The sequence below is a fragment of the Manis pentadactyla genome, chromosome 9, assembly GCF_030020395.1.
Source record: "Manis pentadactyla isolate mManPen7 chromosome 9, mManPen7.hap1, whole genome shotgun sequence".
Lineage (NCBI taxonomy): Eukaryota > Metazoa > Chordata > Mammalia > Pholidota > Manidae > Manis > Manis pentadactyla.
In genome coordinates, this window is record NC_080027.1 from 88,290,935 (window position 1) to 88,306,273 (window position 15,339).

Consider the following 15,339-nt stretch of genomic DNA (forward strand, 5'->3'; position numbering starts at 1 on the left):
TCATATTTGAACTGACTGTTTATAGTTCATAATGCATGAGCAAAACCGAAAGTTTCTGTGATGACTGCCCTTGTACTGTTCACTATGTAACTTATTCATTATGTAAGAATTTGTTCTACATGTAAAAACTTGTTTGTTATGCCTCAGAAGATTGGAGACTGACAAAAATTAGGCTTGGGGTGGAATAATGATTGTGCATTGAGCATTGACTCCCCTATACAGAATTTTATTGTCGTTAACAACCATTTGATCAATAAATATGAGAGATGCCCTCACAAAAAAAAAAAAAAAAAGGACAGACTTCCAATGGTAAAATAAATTAGTAACCGGGATGTAATGTATAGCATAAGGAATATAGTCAAGATATTGTAACAGCCTGGTAGGGTGATAGCTGGAACCTAGAATTATGTATATAAATGTTCTACCACTGTGTTGTACACTTGAAACTCATGTAATGTAATACTGTGTGTCAACTACCCTTCAATAAAAAATAATTATTTAAAAAAAAAAAAATGAGAATTGCTTGGACCATGGTTGCAGCAGTGGAAATGGGGAGAAGTGGATGAATCTGAAACATGGTCTTGAAGTACTAAGCTTATGACTTACTGGTGAGTTGGTTGGGGAGCAGAGAATGGGAGGGAGAAAGGAAAATATGACTACCTGGTTTCTGGTTGGAATGGTGAAAAGAATGAGGAGTACAGGTTAAGAGAATGTTTAAAGTTTAGCTTTGGATATGTTTGTTTTGAGATATCTTTAAGCTGTTCAGTAGACAATTGGGCATATGAGACAAAGCTCTCCAAAAAGAAATCCAGGGTGGAGCTACACATTTGGGAGCAGGACCTGCTACATGATTTGTGAGACCCAGTGCAAAATGAAAAGGCAGAGTCTGTCGTTAAAAAATTAGTGAGAATTTCAAGATCGTGAGAGTAGAGCATTAGTTCAAGCTCAGGAACTTCTAGCGTGGGGCCCTTTGTGACTGCACAGGTCATATGCCCATGAAACCTATAGGTGGTATTGAAAGCCAAGGAAATGGATGAGATGACTTAGAGAGTTAAAAGGAGGAGAAAGAAGAACCCAGGGTTGGACTTTGAAATTCTGTGTTTATGCTCAACTCCAGGTTCATGTGTCTAACTGCCTGCCAAATCTCCCCTTGGATATTAAGTAGGTATCTCAAAACAAATATCTCCCAAAGCCCAACCTTGATTTTCACCCTCAAATTTGCCCATCCTAGTCTTCTCCAACCCTGCAGAAACAGCTGTGTCCTATAGTCAGTCAGCCCCTGACTTTGAATCATATGGTCACTTTTCTTTCCAATCTGCCAACAAATACCCCCTGCAGGAGATATCCACAGTGTCCCACTTTGTACTACATCTGCCCTTGCCTCTCTGATCCAAGCCACCTTCTCCTCTAAGCTGGATTGTTGTGGTAGCCTCCTACACCCACCCTTCCTTTTTATAGTTTGTTCACAACATGGAAGCCAGTGTGATCCTGTTAGAGGATTAGTCAGATCTGTCCCAAACACTATTTGCTTCTCATTTCGTTTAGACTAAAACTGTCTCGGGCTCTTGAGGTACACCCTCTCCCTGCACCTCATCCTTTTGTAGTCACTTTATCCTCTTTGCTTTTCTTCAAACCATTAAACTAAATTCTGTCTCAGGGCCCTTGCACTTGTGATCTGCTTAGAAAGCTCTTCCACAAAACAGCATTGTTTGCTTCTTTACCACGTTCATTCACTGCTCATATGTTACTTTATCAGACCACCCATTAAAAATAGCAACCCCCAACTTTGGCTCTTCCAATCTCCCTTAACCTGCTTTATTTTTTTCTGCAGCTCTTATGACCATTTAACATACTACATACTTAGTTGTTTATTTGCTTACAGATGATCTTCTATCCAGTGAGAATATATGTTCCATAAGGACAAACTTTGTATCTTTTGTTCATTGCTTATTCCTGGCACACAGAATATTTGTAGAAGGAGGGAAGGAATGGCTCCAGCATTTTTCATTCAGATAGAGAAGGAATTGACTGGGAGACTGCAAAGTGGCCCAAGAGGTAGGAAAAGAGAAACCAGGAGGAGCATGAAGTATAAAGAAGCTATCCTTATTGTGGTAAAAACATATAACAAAATTTACCATTTTTAGCCATTTGAAAGTGTAGAGCTTGCCTTGTTCTGCAATCATCACCATTTTCCATTTCCAGAGGTCTTCATCCAAACTGAAACTCTGTACCCCATTCAACATTAACTCCCCAATTCCCCCTTCCCCCAATGACAGCAACCACCATTCTTTCTTTTTTTTAAAATTTTGTTTATGTTTTATTTTGCTATCATTAATGTACAATTAGATGAACATTATGGTTACTAGACTCCCCCTATTATCAAGTCCCCACCACATACCCCATTACAATCACTGTCCATCAGCGTAGTAAGATGCTATAGAATCACTACCTGTCTTCTGTGTTACACTGCTATCCCCGTGTCCTCCCCCCTGCATTATGTGCTAATCATAATGCCACCTTTCCCCCTATTCCCTCCCTTCCCACCAATCCTCCCCAATCCCTTTCCCTTTGGTTAGTCCATTCTTGGGTTCTGTGAGTCTGCTGCTGTTTTGTTCCTTCAGTTTTTGCTTTGTTATTATACTCCACAGATAGTGAAATCATTTGATACTTGTCTTTCTCTGCCTGGCTTATTTCACTGAGTATAAACCCTCTAGCTCCATCCAAATGGTAGTTTTTTTTTCTTCTTATGGCTGAATAATATTCCATTGTGTATATGTACCACATATTCTTTATCCATTCATCTACTGATGGACACTTAGGTTGTTTCCATGTCTTGGCTATCGTAAATAGTGCTGCAATAAACAGAGGGGTGCATATGTTCTTTTCAAACTGGGATCCTACATTCTTAGGGTAAATTCAGTTCCTAGGAGTGGAATTCCTGGGTCAAATGGTATTTCTATTTTTAGCTTCTTGAGGAACCTCCATACTGCTTTCCACAATGATTGAACTAGTTTACATTCCCACGAGCAGTGTAGAAGGGTTCCCCTTTCTCCACATCCTCGCCAACATTTATTGTTGTTTGTCTTTTGGATGTTGGCCATCCTTATTGGTGTGAGGTGATATCTCATTGTGGTTTTAATTTGCATTTCTCTGATGATTAGAGATGTGGAGCATCTTTTCATGTGCCTGTTGGCCATCTGCAGTTCTTCTTTGGAGAAGTGTCTGTTCAGCTCCTCAGCCAATTTTTTTTCAAGTTTAATAAAATTTTTATTTTGGAATAATTTAGAATCACAGAGAAAGTGCAGAAATAATATACAGAGTTCCTGTATGCCCTTCATTCTGGTGTCCTCCACCTAAACTTACCATTGTACATTTAAGAAACACTAAGAAACTGATATTGATGCATTACTATTAACTGTCTCAGCCCATTTTTAATTGGCTTATTTGCTTTTGTTTGTTGAGGTGTGTGAGCTCTTTATATCATTTGGATGACAACCCCTTATCAGATATGTCATTTCTGAATATATTCTCCCATACTGTAGGATGTCTTCTTGTTCTACTGATGGTGTCATTTGCTGTACAGAAGCTTTTTAGTTTGGTATAGTCCCACTTGTACATTTTTGCTTTTGTTTCCCTTGCCCAGAGAGAGATGTTCATGAAGAAATTGCTCATGTTTATGTCCAAGAGGTTTTTGCCTATATTTTTTCCTAAGAGTTTTATGGTCTCATGACTTACATTAAGGTCTTTTATCCATTTTCAGTTTATTTTTGTGTACGGGGTTAGACAAGAATCCAGTTTTATTCTCTTTTATGCAGCTGTCCAGTTTTGCCAACACCAGCTGTTGAAGAGGCTGTCATTTCCCCATTGTATATCCATGGCTCCTTTATCATATATTAATTGACCATATATGCTTGGGTTTATATCCAGGCTCTCTAGTCTGTTCCATTAGACTATGGGTCTGTTCTTGTGCCAGTACCAAATTGTCTTGATTATTGTGACTTTGTACTAGAGCTTGAAGTCAGGGAGCATAATTCCCCCTGCCTTATTCTTCCTTCTCAGGATTGCTTTGGCTATTCAGGGTCTTTTGTCATTCCATGTGAATTTTAGAACCATTTGCTCTAGTTTATTGAAGAATGCTGTAGGTATTTTGATAGGGATTGCATTGACTCTGCGGACTGCTTTAGGCAGTATGGCCATTTTGACAATAGTAATTATTCCTATCCATGAGCATGGGATGTGTTTCCATTTATTGGTTTGTTCTTTAATTTCTCTCATGAGTGTATTGTAGTTTTCAGAGTATAAGTCTTTCACTTCCTTGGTTAGGTTTATTCCTCATTATTTTGTTCTTTTTGATGCAATTGTGAATGGAATTGTTTTCCTGATTTCTCTTTCTGCTACTTCATCCTTAGTGTATAGTAATGCAACAGATTTCTGTGTATTAATTTTGTATTCTGAAACTTTGCAGAATTCAGATATTAGACCTATGAGTTTTGGAGTGGATTCTTTAGGGTTTTTTATGTACAATATAATGTCATCTGTAAGCAGTGACAGTTTGACCTCTTCCTTGCCAATCTGGATGCCTTTGTTTCTTTGTGTTGTCTAATTGCCATGGCTAGGTCCTCCAGTCCTATGTTAAATAAAAGTGGGGAGAGTGGGCATCCTTGTCTTGTTCCCAATCTTAAAGGAAAAGCTTTCAGCTTCTCGCTAAGTATGATGTTGGCTGTGGGTTTGTAATATATGACCTTTATTATGTTGAGGTACTTGCCCTCTATACCCATTTTGTTGAGAGATTTTATTATGAATGGATGTTGAATTTTGTTGAATAGTTTTTCAGCATCTATGGAGATGATCATGTGGTTTTTGTCCTTCTTTTTGTTGATAGAGTAGATGATATTGATGGATTTTCGAATGTTGTACCATACTTGCATTCCTGGGATGACTCCCACTTGATCATGGTGGATGATCTTTTTGATGTATTTTTGAATTTGGTGTGCTAATATTTTGTTGAGTATTTTTTGCATCTATGTTCATCAGGGATATTGGTCTGTAATTTTCTTTTTTGTGGTGGCTTTGCCTAGTTTTAGTATTAGAGTGACGTTGGCCTTGTAGAATGAGTTTGGGGGTATTCTGTCCTCTTCTACTTTTTTGGAAAACATTAAGGAGGTTGAGTATTAGGTCTTCGCTAAATGTTTTATAAAATTCACCAGTGAAACCATCTGGTCCACGTGTTTTGTTCTTATGTAGTCTTTTGATTACCAATTCAATTTCTTTGCTGGTAATTGTTCTGTTCAGATTTTCTGTTTCTCCCTGGGTCAGTCTTGGAAGGTTGTATTTTTCTAGAAAGCTGTCCATGTCTTCTAGGTTATCCAGTTTGTTACAATATAATTTTTCATAGTATTCTCTCATAATTCTTTGTATTTCTGTGGTGTCCATAGTGGTTATTCCTTTCTCATTTCTGATTCTGTTTATGTCTGTAGAATCTCCTTTTTTCTTGATAAGTCTGGCTAGGGGTTTATCTATTTTGTTTATTTTCTTGAAGAACCAGCTCCTGCTTTCATTGATTCTTTCTATTGTTTTATTCTTCTCAATTTTATTTATTTCTGCTTTAATCTTTATTATGGCCCTCCTTCTACTAACTTTGGGCCTCATTTGTTCTTCCTTTTCTAGTTTCGTTAATTGTGAGTTTAGACTGTTCATTTGGGATTGTTCTTCTTTCCTCAGGTATGCCTGTATTGCAATATATTTCCCTCTTAGCACAGCCTTTGCTGTGTCCCACAGATTTTGTGTTGTTGAATTATTGTTGTCATTTGTCTCCATATATTGCTTGATCTCTGTTTTTATTTTGTTATTGATCCATTGATTATTTAGGAGCATGTTATTAAGCCTCCATGTGTTTTTGGGTTTCATTGTCTTTGTGTAATTTTAGTTTAATACCTTTGTGGTCTGAGAAGCTGGTTGGTACAATTTCAGTCTTTTTGAATTTACAGAGGTTCTTTTTGTGGCATAGTATATGACCTATTCTTGAAAATGTTCCATGTGTGCTTGAGATGAATGTGTATCCTGTTGCTTTTGGATGGAGTGTTCTGTATATGTCCGTTAGGTCCGTCTGTTCTAATATGTTGTTCAGTGCCTCTGTCTCTTTACTTATTTTCTGTCTGGTTGATCTTTCCTTTGGAGTGGGTGGTGTGTTGAAGTCTCCTAAATGAATGCATTGGATTCTACTTCCCCCTTTAATTCTGTTAGCATTTGTTTCACATATGTAGGTGATCATGTATTGGGTGCACAGATATTTATAAAAGTCATATCCTCTTGTGGGACTGACCCTGTTATCATTATGTAATGTCCTTCTTTGTCTCGTGACGTTCTTTGTTTTGAAGTCTATTTTGTCTGATACAAGTACTGCTACCCCTGCTTTTTTCTCCCAATTTGTTGCATGAAATATCTTTTTCCATCCCTTCACTTTTAGTCTGTGTATGACTTTGGGTCTGAGGTGAGTCTCTTGTAGGCAGCATATAGATGGGTCTTGCTTTTTTAAATCCATTCAGTGACTCTGTGTCTTTTGACTGGTACATTCAGACAATTTTCGTTTAGGGTGATTATCGATAGGTATGTACTTATTGCCATTGCAGGCTTTAGATTCATGGTTATCAAAGGTTCAAGGGTAGTTCCTTTACTATCTGATAGTCTAATTTAACTCACTTCATATGCTATTACAAACACGATCTAAAGGTTCTTTTTTTCCCTCCTTTTTCCTTTTCTTCCTCCTCCATTCTTTGTATGTTATGAATCACATTCTGTACTGTTTGTCTATCCCTTGGGTGACATCTATTTAGCATTAGGAATACTTCCATCTATAGGAGTCCCTCCAAAATGCACTGCAGAGGTGGTTTGTGGAAGGTAAATTCTCTCAGCTTTTGCTTATTTGAAAATTGTGTAATTCCTCCTTCAAATTTAAATGATAACCTTGCTGGGCAGAGTATTCTTGGTTCAAGGCCCTTCTGCTTCATTGCAGTAAATATATCATGCCACTCACTTCTGGCCTGTAGGGTTTCTGTTGAGAAATCTGATGATAGCCTGATGGATTTTCCTTTGTATGTGATCTTTTTTCTCTCTCTAGCTGCTTTTAAAAGTCTGTCTTTATCCTTGATCTTTTCCATTTTAATTATTATATGTCTTGATGTTGTCTTCCTTGGTTCCCTTGTGTTGGGAGATCTGTGTACCTCCATGGCTTGAGAGACTATCTCCTTCCCCAGATTGGTGAAGTGTCTAGCAATTACCTCCTCAATGACACTTTCTATCCCTTTTTCTCTCTCTTCTTCTTCCAGTGCCCCTGTAATGTGAATATTGTTCAATTTGTATTGGTCACACAGTTCTTTCAATATTCTTTCATTTGTACAGATTCTTTTTTCTCTCTGTGTCTCAGCTTCTTTGTATTCCTCTTCTCTAATTTCTATCCCATTTACCATCTCTTCTACTACATCTAATCTGCTTTTAAATCCCTCCATTGTATGTTTAATTTCAGATATGAAATTTCTTAATGATTGAATCTCCATCTTAAATTCGTTCCTGAGTTCCTGAATATTTCTCTGTACCTTCATCAGCATGTTAATTATTTTTATTTTGAACTCTCAGGAAGATTGGTGAGTTCAGTTTCATTTGGTCTTTTCTCAGGGATTTTGTGAGATTTTGGTCTGAACCATGTTCTTTTGACATTTCATATTTCTATGTGGTGCCTTCTAGTGGTCAGAAGCTCCAGTGTCTGGAGCTGCTCAGCCCCTAGAGTGAGGTTGGAGGTCATAGGGGAGCGGAGCTGGTGCCTGGGGGGAGGAAAGGTCTGTTTCCCGATTCCCATCTGCGGTACCTGTGTCCAGTATCAGAGCCAGTGGGGCAAGCACACAGGTGTAAGCCTTTGTGCTTGACATCTCTAGTTGTTGTCGGCGGGGCCTCCCACTGGCTGGGCTGACGCCAGCGTAGTGACTGCTGGTTTGTGAGCAGGTGCTGGCAGGCCAGGAGGAAGGCTCGGCAGGCTGCATGTCACAGTTGGGGGTCTCGGAAGTGAGGAGCCAGTCAGGGGGATGGAGCGCCTGATGTTTCTCAAAGTTCTTAGCCTGCTTGGCAGAGTGCGCTCAGACAACCTTGTCCAGATCTCCCTTCTCCTGTGCAGCAATCTCCATGCAAATCCTGCCCCTTCAGCAGCCCTCTCACTGCTATGAAGCCTCTCAGATCGCTTGCCTTTCCTCTGACACAGAGCAGCTGGATGTGGATCCCCGTCCTCCACAAATGGCCGGAATCTCAGTCTCTCAAGCACTCCGCCTGTCCGAGCTCCCCATCCTCCAGATCACCATGCAATGTAGGTTTCTGCTCACAAAGCAGATTTCCAGGGCCAGGTGTTCAGCAATCCCAGGCTTCCACCCACCCCCACTCCATTTCTCTTCCTTCCCCCAGTGAGCTGGTATGGGGGAAGGGTTTGGGTCCCGCCGGATTAAGGCTTTTGTACGTTACCCTGTTTCGTGAGGTCTGTTCTGTTCATGAGGTCTGTATGCAGTCTGGCGCAGCCTTCTTTCCTGTTGCTGTTTTAGGGCTAGTTTTATTAATTAACTGTATTTTCATACTATTTGTGGTTTTGGGAGGAATTGTCTGCCTCACCTCTCACACTGCCATCTTGAATCCCCATTCTTTCTGTCTCTATGACTTAACTACTCTAGGGACCTCATGTAAGTGAAATATAGCATTTGTCCTTTTGTGACTGGCTTATTTCACTTAGCCTAAAATCCTCAAGTTTCACCCACATTATAGCCTGTGTCAGAATTTCTTTCCTTTTTAAAGCTGAATAATATTCTATTGAATGTGTACACTACATTTTATCTGTTCATCTGTCAATGGACATTTTTGTTTGCTTCCATCTATGGTAAATAATGCTGCTATGAACATGGCTGTACAGATATTTCTTTGAAGCCCTGCTTTGAATTTTTTTTTTTGGTATATACCCAGAAGTGGAATTGCTAAATCATAGGGTAATCTTACAGTGAATTTCTTCAGGAATCACCATACAATGGTTCCTATTTTTCCACATCCTTGCCAACATTTGGTATTCTGTTTAAATTTGGTTTTATAATAATAATAGTCATCCTAACAGGTGTAAAGTGGTATGCTATTGTGATTAGAGTAAACCATTTTAAATATGAAGGAGTTGTCAAATGGGTCAAGAGCTGCACCAAAATCTAGTAAACCAAGACTGAGAGTGTTTGTTGGATTTGGCAATGTGGAGGTGGCAGCAACTCCAGCAGAATGAAAAGGGTCACCAGGTGGGAGCAGGCAGAACAGTGAGTGGTTGGTGAAGAAAAAAGATGATTTGAGAAGCTTGTTTGTGCTCAGGGGCAGAAAAATATTACTTATGAACATTTGCTATGCTCTGACAAAATATAAAATGTTAGGGTTGGAGCAGAAGAGCCAACAGATGTGCTTCCTGTCCTCACAGGGCTGACAGTTGAGCAGAGGAGAGAGAGACTCAACAAATTCATTTAACTCCAATTTGATAAGTGCTAAAAACCCGGGTGCTGTGTGTGTATTACAGCAAGATGGTACTGGAAGAAGGGCAGGGCAGGGTGTCAGAGAAGGCATCTTGAGGAAGTGACACTCAAACAGATTATAATTGGTGTCCCCTGTGGGTCTGCTTTCGGGGTGAGGACACTCTGGTCCTACAGACATGGTTGTGGGTCAGCCTTTGTGTTCCCATGTTAATTCCTTATCATTGTGTGTCACCTTCAACACCCAGCTTCCAGAACCAGAATATGCAAATGCCAGTCAGCTATGAATGCCCAAATTACACTGGTCACATGCCCAAGTAGGAACTTAGCTTCTGCCACTAACTTCCCAAATAACTTCCATGAACCCTTAGAGAAGTGTGTCTTACACACTCTCAGGCCAGCTTTTCAGTCAGCTTCTTCTTCCTTCTCAGCGCTGGCTTCCATTTGCCCAGATCCTCTGCCCATGAAGCTAGTTGATGGAGCCTCACTGTGGCCAAAGTTGAAGGGTCTCAATGTGTATAGATTTAGGACACCTAAGTGTGCGCCAGTGCCTTCTCCCTACACTTCTAAAACCATCTATCTTCCAGGTGAGGAGCAGGACTAGGTCTGGGTAGAGGTGTGGAGGTATAATGTGCTCTGCCTCAACCCCAAAGCAGCAGCACTTGTGCTCACAAAGTCTCCCCTTCAATTTTCCTGTCAACTTTCTGTCCTGTTCAATTCTAGTTCAAGGGCCAGGTGGGGAGTAGACATGTGACCTTGGGCAAATTAAGCATAACTTCCTTGTGCCTCAATTTTTTCATCTGTAATATGAAGATAACAAAAGTACCTATTACAAATTAATTGAAGAAATTCATGTAAAGCATTAACACAGTGACTAGCACAGAGTAGGTGCTAAGTATATTCTAGCTAGCTCTTACTATTACTTTTACTATTACGATTATGTATTGGACAGTCAAGCTACATTAAGTGTCTGAGCCTCAGCTCATCTAGCCAGAGCCCACTGTTCAAAGTCTACCACTGAATAAACTGGCATTCTAGTTTCATCTGTCTTATATGCTTAGCTAATGTGCGTCTGACTGTAAGAGACCAGAATTCAAGACCTGAATTCTGAAAAGCAAGGCTGAAGTGGGCGTGGCCTGGGGTATATTCATCAGAGGAGTGAGGCTTCTCAGGGAGCATTTTGCTGCCCTGCCTGGATATGCCCAACCTCTCCATCATCTTTCCATATGAAACTCCTGTGCTCTCATGCTGACCCTATTTCTTAGACTCTAAGTAGAAAAGAATGTGTTTTTAAGCCCGGTGGTACCTACATGCCAGAAGTTTCTAAATGTCTGCAGTTTGGGGAGATCTTTTTCTTTCCATTTTTTGCACCACTCTTTACTTGACTCACTAGGCCTCCTGTTCTCTTACTTAGTGAGGCAATGTGGTGCTGAATGCCAGAAAAGTCCAAGAGAAATCTTTCTGCCAAAGTGAAAAACCAAAGAAAAAGGATAAAAGCAAAAATTTCGATCAGGCTGGCATAAACTGTGAACCTAGTCTGATATATTTACTTTTCCTTAATCTAAAATAACAGAGATAACACACATAATGGACTTTCTAACCTGCTACTTTTCCCTTATCTTTTTTCCTTTTGTGAGCCTAAGACATCATGTTCTTTCATAGAGTCCCTCAAAAAAACAAACAAACAAACAAAAAAAACCCAATAATCTTTGGCCATTCCTGTCCCTGCTGCCAAGGGAGAAGCACAGACTCTATCTGATATATCAGCTGGAAGGCAGGATGGTAGATTCTTTCCAATGGGGTGGTGACTTCCTCCCTACTTTCAGAACACATCCCTTCCCAAAAATACACCCTCCTGGGCATGCAGCACAAAGGGAGCAGACCCAGATCTCGTACCAGCAAATGCCCACATCCTTCCGTTTCCTCTTACACCTAGCAGCCTGGGAATGGCACAAGAGCTTAGGGACTCTGTGCCACCCATCTGCGTCTGGCCGCACCAGGCTTGCCTTGCTTTCATCTCCTGCCCTCCTGGTCAATCTTCCAAACCAACTGCCAGAATTTATTATCTTAAAACCCAAATCCGATCATTTCATTCCATGTACATAAGAACTTGCCAGGGCCTTTTGGCCCAAAGTAATGGTTCCCAAACTCTAGCATGGGGTCTATGCACAGTTGTCTATAAAAGAATCATTGTATTAAGATACAGTTTCTAAAGTTGGGGTAGGAACTGAGGATCTGTATATGTTAGTCTGAATTCTTTAGGTTGTAACAGAAACTCATCTCAAACTTGCTTAGGTCGAAAAAGGAATCATTATTTGCTCTGAGTAGGAAGTTCATGGGGGTAGAACTATCTCAGTTATGTCCATGGGTTATTAATTTTTGGAAGTAGCTGAGTTGATGGCATGGAGAGGTCAATGCCATTGAAAGAGGGGTTTATTACTTGCATTTCCTGAGAGGAGTGGGTATGCCATGCCACACAGGGCCACATGGGGAAGCACCAGGTTTGCTAGGAGGCAGAAAGGAACAAGGGTGAAGTTGTAGGCCACAGACTTTTTGCTATTTCTGCAGGCAAGGCAAGGCAAGGCAAGGCAGGGCAAACCACTTAAGGACCAGCTAGTTTGAACAATCAGGTGGGCTCTGGGGCAGAGCAGCTGTTCCAAGTTGTCTACTACCTGACTCTGGGGTGATTTAGGGTGGGGGAAATAATGGCTTGGTGTGTGAGAGTTAGATAAAGGAGGTGATTTCAGAGTATGGGTTCTGGATTGCAGGGGAGATATAAACAACTTCAGTAATTAGTTTGGCCCTGTGACTAGTGGATGCCAAATAGACCAATACAGAATCTAAGGAAATATAGAACAAGAACTGCTTCAGTAGGAATGGATCTAAAGCTGTGCTGTCAACAAAGCAGTCAGTCATTAGCCACATGTGGCTACTGAATACTTTAAATGTGGCTAGCACAATTTGAAATGTGATATAAGTACTAAATACATGCTGGCTTTCACAGACATAGTGGAAAAAATAAAACTATTTCATTAATGATCTTTTATTTTGATATTACATGTTGAAATAATATTTTTAAAGTTTTGGATTAAATAAAATATGTATAGCATGAAAGTAATTTTGATCTGTTTTCTTTCACTGTTCTTACCATGGACACTAGAAACATAAAATTTCATTTGCAGCTTGTGTTTGTGGTTTACATTACATTTCTATCAGGCATCACCAATCAGGATCAAATGATTTTCTCTTTCTATAACTCAACTCTCCTCATTTATATATATATGGGACACACACACACACACGGAGTTCATTCTCTCCTACTACAAACTGTCTTCTTTCATGTGTCTGGGGAAGAAGGCTGCTGGTAGTTCAGGCTTATTGAATTACATCTTTTTAATGCCATCCAAAAAGGAAGCTTAGTCCATTGTTCATATATCAGTTTCAGGGAAAGACATTCATTGACCCTGTGATGTCACATTCCAATCCCCTAGGACAAATCACTATTGACCCACTATTCATGAATCACCTGTCCATCTGACTGGAATGGAATATCCACATGGTATGGGAGAGGGGCAGTACCCCATTCGATGAAAATAGCTCCTGGTTACTGGTTATATTTTCATTATGCTTCTCAGGTGATTCTGATGCACAGTAAGATCTGTAACACCAGACTATGGAGGCAAAATTCAAATGTATTAGTGTGCTTATGCTTATGTGGTCTGGTCTCACCTACCTTTTAAATCTCATGTCTTGTCCCTTCTTTCTTCCCTGCCATATGTTAACATCATATTCTTTGCCTATTTAAAATTTCTTGCAGGTCCCCAAACACACTATGCTGAAAAAATTATTGTAGAAAATTTCAAACACACATAAAAGTAGAGAGAATAGTACAATGACCTTTTCATATACTACCACCTGGCTTCAACAATTATCAGTGAATGGCTAGTCTTGGCCCATCCATACCCTCAATATTTTTCCTAATGGATTAATTTGAGGCAAATCTCAAACATCACATTATTTCATCTGTAATTATTTCAATAATCATATCTATGAATTAAGGATTCTTAAAATAAGATAACCACAATACCATTATGACTCTAAGAAAATAGTTCTTTATTATCATCAAATATCCAGTAGATTTTCAAATTTCAGTGATAGAGCTGGTTTCTCTAATTGATATTAAATAAGGTTGGCTGATATGTCCTTAAGATTTCTTTTAATCCAAAGGCTTCCCCACCCTTTTTTTTTTAACCTTGCAGTTTATTTACTGAAGAAACTGGGTATTTTATCTTGAAGTGTTGCCCATTCTAGGTTCTGATAGTGCTAATGTTATGGTGGTGTTTAGCATGTACGTTCTCTGTATTTCCTGTAAAGTGGTAGTTAAATTTAGAACAGTGCTGTCCAATGAAAATATAATGTAAACAATAAAGTTAATTAAAAAATTTCTAGTAGCTATATTAAACAAGTAAAAAGAAGAAATTAATTCTAACAATATATTTTATTTTACTTAATATAACCAAAATACAGAAAATCTCAATATAAAATATATAGCAGATCATTAACACATTTATCATTAATGAAATATTTTACATTCTTTTTCATGCTCTTAGAAATCCAGCATGTATTTTTCACTTATTGCACATTCATATTCAGACTAGCAATACTTCAACTGATCAATAGTCACTTATGCCTAGTGGGTACTGTTTTAGGCAGCATAGCTCCTGAGGCTTCATCTGAGTCAGTTCAATTTTGGGAAGAATACTTTCTAGGTGTACTTCCGCCAAAAGTGTTTGGTGATACCACTTCACACTACTAGGATGGCCAAACAAACAATCAAACAAAAAATGGAAAATAACAAGTGTTGACAAGGATGTGGGCAAACTGGAACTCTCATACACTGTGGAATGTAGAATGGTGAAAAACAGTTGGCAGATCCTCAATAAATTAAAAACATAGACTTACCATATGACCCTGCAATTCCACCCCTAGGTACGTACTCAAAAGAACTGGAGGAAGATGGCGGCGTGAGTAGAGCAGCGGAAATCTCCTCCCAAAACAACATATATCTGTGAAAATATAACAAAGACAACCCTTCCTAGAATAAAGACCAGAGGACACAGGACAATATTCAGACCACATCCGCACCTGAGAGAACCCAGCGCCTCGCGAAGGGGGTAAGATACAAGCCCCGGACTCGCGGGAGCCGAGCGCCCCTCCCCCCAGCTCCCGGCGGGAGAAGAGCAGGCAGAGCGGGAGGGAGACGAAGCCCAGGACTGCCGAACACCCAGCCCCAGCCATCCGGGCCAGAGTGCAGGGCCCTTGATACTAGGAAAACAGGGCAGCAAGAACAGTGAGTGGGCACTGGAGGCTGGGCGCCAGAGGACATAAGAAAAGCGCACGACCATTTTTTTTTTTGCTTTTTTGCTGTTTTGTTTTGGCGAGCGCTTTTTGGAAGTCTTAAAGGGATAGGGACCACAATACTAGGGAAACAGGGCAGAAAGACCGGTGAGCAGAGGCCTGAGGCTGGCACCGGAGAATAAAGAAAAAGGAATGACCAACTTTTTTTTTTTTTAATTAAAAACTTTTTTTTTTTTTAATTAAAATTTTTTTTTTCTTTTTTTTTTTTTTGGTGGTCGTTGTTTTGTTTTGGGGGGTGTTTTTGGAAGTCTTAAAGGGGCAGGGCGGGTCACTTAATCCAGAGGTAGGGAATCCGGGATCTCTGGGCACCCTAACCCCTGGGCTGCAGGGAGCAGGGAGGCCCTTTACGGAGATAAATAGCCTCCCAGCAGCTCCTGCTCCAATGCGACTCCAC